Source organism: Eptatretus burgeri, chromosome 20 (genome assembly GCF_056783735.1).
Source record: "Eptatretus burgeri isolate ZD-2024b chromosome 20, Ebu_testis_v1, whole genome shotgun sequence".
Lineage (NCBI taxonomy): Eukaryota > Metazoa > Chordata > Myxini > Myxiniformes > Myxinidae > Eptatretus > Eptatretus burgeri.
Window position 1 is genome coordinate 2825009 of NC_140980.1, and position 5051 is coordinate 2830059.

Here is a 5051-nt window from a genome sequence, read left to right on the forward strand (position 1 = left end):
TGTCTGTTGCCGAGTCGCTGTTGGTTGGAGAACAGGCGACACCATTTATCTTTTATCTTTGGTGTAGAGTGCTGTGTGAGTTAGTTTGTGGTTATTTAAGTGTGACAACCGATGAAACACTGCAGAACACAGAACATTTGTTCGGTTTGTCCCCAGTGTGAACTCGTTTATGTTCATTCAAGGTTGATAAATAACGAAAAACCTCAGAACACACAGAACACTTGTTCTGATTCATTACCAAATTTAATGGTGATTTATACATTGGGGGGAATAACAAGTACCGGGTATACTGTTGTTGCATTCACTTTGTGGAGTATCCAGCACGCCTTCACTTCGGACTCCTCTGTCAAGAGCCCACGACCCACCGCTCTCACTGCAGTACACCGAGGGACGGGCTTGGACGAACGCAATGCGAGAATTCCCCTGCAAGCAGGACCCCGATCAGTTCCAGTCGATGGATTGAAATCCCCCAAGACTCGAAGACTGTCTCGCCTGGGGCACTGATCAACCACAGACTCGAGCGTGGCGTAGAATGTGTCCTTCACGGTGTAGTGAGATCACTCGCCTCAGTCGGAGCATAAACAGAGACCAGGGAAATGACACCCAAGGAGTGACGAATCCTTCATCTCATAATACGCCCGTTGACCGGTGTTACCTCAATTATCATTGGAGTCAGCTTATTAACCTCCGCCATCGAAGATGGACGGAGGTTACTGCTTTCACCCCTGTTTGTTTGATTGTTTGTTTGTTTGTTAACAGTATTACGGAAAAACTCCTGGACGGATTTCGACGAAACTTGGTGGGGGGATTCGGTATGGTCCAAGGATCATGCCATTAGATTTTGGACATGGTCCAAAGTCCAATATGGCCGCTATGGCGGCCATTTTGAAAAAATATTTGAATTTTTGTTTTTGCATTTCTCCATGTTTTAAGTGATTTCCAACCCCCCAAAAAAATTTGTTGGAGGAAAAAAAAAATTTTGCAAGTTTTTTTCAAAAAAATTTCCATTTTATTTGAAAAATATTTGAATTTTTTTTGCATTTCTACGTGTTTTAAGTGATTTCCACCCCCCCCAAAAAAAATTTGTTAGAGAAAACAAAAAATTAGAAATTTTGCAACTTTTTTTTCAAAAAAATTTCGAATTTTTTTTTTTGCATTTCTACATGCGCGTCGATCCAGTTTAGTTTATTGAATCGTGGTTCAGTAGAGTCTGATCCGTTTTGACCCACAATGAATAGGATATCAGGTTCACTTAAGTGACCCAGCAGTATTGACGGCAGAGGTTTTGCACTCTACCGAGTGCTCCCCCTCTCGTTGGATACAGTTACAGCAACTCCTTGGGAATGGTAACCATCAGAGCGACCAGACGAATAGTGCGTATAACCACCCACCATGATCTCGCCGCAATCCGGTCTCCGGACTTCAGAGAGTGCTGCAATACCAATGTCCAAACGCTTGAGCTCAGCTGATAACAGAGACAGGAGATCATCCTTTCTTCGGTTCGGACATTCCAGGCACCTACTCGAAGGGACGGCCTCAGTTCAACCCAAGGAGACCGCCGTCTGGTGGACGACACCTCAGCACCACCCCGACACACTCTCCCACAATCTATCCCCGGGAATGTAACCCCATGGTTTCCCTCCTATCACGGTGACCGGAGTGCAAATCCTACCACTAACCTCCAAATAAGAAGTAACCCAACTGCAGGAGGACGTCCAGGTCGTTGGGTCACAAGGAGCTCCTCCGCCATTTGACAGGTTTTGTTCTTCATCCTGCTGGGTGTCCGGTGTGTCCCGGTGAACCACCAAGGTTGCTCCGTACCGAAGAGGTGCCTTACATGTCCCAGCTGGACACACTGCGAGCATAATTTCTCTTAGTACCCAGAGACTAGGTGGCCCAGAGGTCTGCATTTGCGGCATCCTGCGTGAAAAAACTTGCCCATGTTCCATCCCAATGATTATCCCATTAGGGATATGGGTCACCGTCCCCTCCTCCTTGACCCAAAACTTCACCCGATATTGCTGAGTCGCAGTCCATATACCAAGACCATTTCGGATATATCATGGTGGGGTCTTCAGCTCAACATATCAAGCCAACCAACACTGCACATCATGATCAGTAACACTCTCATTGTGGAGGATGGCCGTCACGACCCTCTCATGGTCAGAGACGGCTTCGACTGCCCATTCAGCCAGACACCCCATTGACCGAGCAGTAGTCCACCTCACCCAAAACTCCGCAAGCCTTTCAGGTGACCGAAAGGATACCTAAAATTCGTGGGCCAGAGATGAAACAGAAAAATCCTCAGCCTTGAACTCCAACATGCCCAACAATACCGTCCGCCCAAACACCTCACTCGGTGGAACGGGTCCCGCTTTCTCAAACTTGAATCGGACGCAGTTATGGCACCTGCTCGCCATGCCGGAGACCTGGGGTGGGCAGGGACAACGTCCGGTTGACCATCGGGACAAGCGGTCCCACCACGACCCGTATGTTCTCGGCACGGCCGATAAAAAAAATCGATGTAAAAAATTTTTACATCGATAAAAAAAAAATCCAGCTTAAAAGTCTACCCCATGTGAAGATGTGAAAATGACGTTTCACAGATCTACATATAGTAAGGGAAGCTCATGTCGGCCATGTTGATGACGTGGGCACTGCGTCCTAGCAACGATTGTGTGAGCCATTGTTTGGCATGGCAACGAAACAGAGAATCATATTATTAAAAATTTAATGAAGGAATGTAAAATGTTTCGAGATATGATGAAACAGTGGCACGGATTACTTGAGAGCCAATGGTTATTAATTACTTTCAGGTCTCGTCCTTGCACTGAAGACCGTGCACGTATGATCCGCACTCATTCCGTTCTCTGAATTTCTTTCTCGTACAGAAAGCTCAGTTGGTGTTTGTTTATATATTCTTCAAAAAAAGAAAAAAAAAACTGCACCAAATCAAACCAAATTTTTCAAGATGGCTAAGGGAACCCCAAGTATGGTATATTGTTACGAATCTGGAAGATTACTGCCCTCAACATTCAGGTCCCGAGAGAACAGTTATATCAGTAAGTACGTGTTTCTCGTTAGGGCCCCATCCCTAGTCTAATGGGAATTAAATGTTCATGCGCTGCGGAGTTATTTTGATAGTCAGGGTTTTCTTTTACACTTATAACAACAACAACACCGACGACGCCGGGCTTCGCTTCCTTCCACCATCCTCCACCGGCACCATCACACGCGTGCATGTCAGCACGTACGTGGGCGGAGTTCACGAGGACCTGACGTCTCTCTCGCACAGTCCGGGGGATGCGAGCAAGGTTGCCGTCGGACGGCCAATAGGCGCAGCCCACGCAGGCCTGACGTCTCTCTCGGCCAATCACGCGAGGGCGACGAGCAAATCGCGCGACGCAACTGTCCAATCAGGAGGCGAGTGGCCGGAAAAGAAGCCCCTCCCGCCTGAGGAAAAAGAGTGGTTGTCGGGACGAGCGTGAGGAGAATTTGCGTCCTGAGTCTGCTCACGTGCGCGTCTCTGCCTGGGTTTGCGACGGACTGCATCCCGCGCTTCGAGGGTGTCTCGTCCGGCGCGTTGCAGCGAGCGTCGAGTTTCATCGGGGGAGATCGCCTCGTCTCGCCTCCGCTGGATTCGGCTGCCCTGGTGCGTGCCTGCCAGGTAGCCAGCCATCCTGACTCCCAGTCAAACTGTCCTCCTCGGCTGGAGAGCCGAATAAAGACCGCTGAGGTCGATCACTTCTTTTGGGGTATTTGTGTGTGTGTGTGTGTGTGTGTGTGTGTGTGTGTGTGTGTGTGTGTGTGTGTGTGTGTGTGTGTGTGTCCTTGGGCCCAGTCTTGTCAAGTAGAACTGGTTAATTGCTTTTGCTTGTACATTGATTGCATTGCTTCGTCGGTTTAACTCTGCTCTTTACGTACTTCCCTTCCCCCCCCGCCCATTATAATTAAATCCCCTTTTAAATGTTTCAACTCGTTCTTGTCTTTCCCTCATTGGTTTAGCACGGCGCGTGTTGGGGGATTAAAAAGGCCATTGCTGCCGTAGTTGTGCATTTGGACCGACGGGACCTCAGTTACCATCCGCTCGGGTTACGCACGGGTCGAGCACGGTTACGGCTCATCCCATTCGAGCTCCGTCGAGGGTGTGGATTCCTCGGTCGCTCGCCGCGTGGGTCTCTAGGTATTTTGAAGTTTGGCAAATAACCCTGTCCCACGTGGTTGACTTATTGACGATTCACGGTCCTGTAAGGGACCCATACCTTCAGGGTTATCGGAAAGGTATGATCTAGATTCTGGGTGTTCGGTGGAGCCGACTCTACTGCTCCATCTAGCGGTCGTGCTCGTCGCCGCTCCCCGGCCGGCAACAATATGTCAGTGTAGTTTATCTGGGGGAGGGGGTTTATGGTGGAGGAAAACCCCAATTCTCTTGGTGTAAATATTGTTGCGGTTTTGCGAAGACGCCGCTCCCCCAAGGCTGTGGCATGTACGCGGTCCAGAGAGAGTTATTTCATTAGTATCCGTTCTTAGTTAGCCTTTCCCTCATGTCCAGTGGGTTTATGGGACAAAATGCGTTGTGATGGGTTTTCATTAAGTCTTATTCCCACTCTATATTCTTTCATCGATTTCATTTATTTAGCTGCACACACGATGTTCTCTTCATCCATGCATACCCACATAGTAGCAAGAGACAGCTCATCAGCATATGCCGGCAAAACCATATCCAAACTTCGTGCCATTCCTGAACTGACCATCACCTCAGATCTTCGCCATACTCGAACCACAATGCTACAACATTCCCATAACCATCACAACGCCCATATAAAAATCCTGACATCATTACAAGTTCGCTTGCCTCACCATAACCGCAACAACACTTCAACCATTTCACCATAACCGCTACAAAATTCAACCATCTCACTATAACCGCTACAAAATTCAACCATCTCAACATAACCGCTACAAAATTCAACCATCTCACCATCACCGCCACAACATTCAACCATCTCACCATCACCGCTGCAACATTCAACCATCTCACCATCACCACT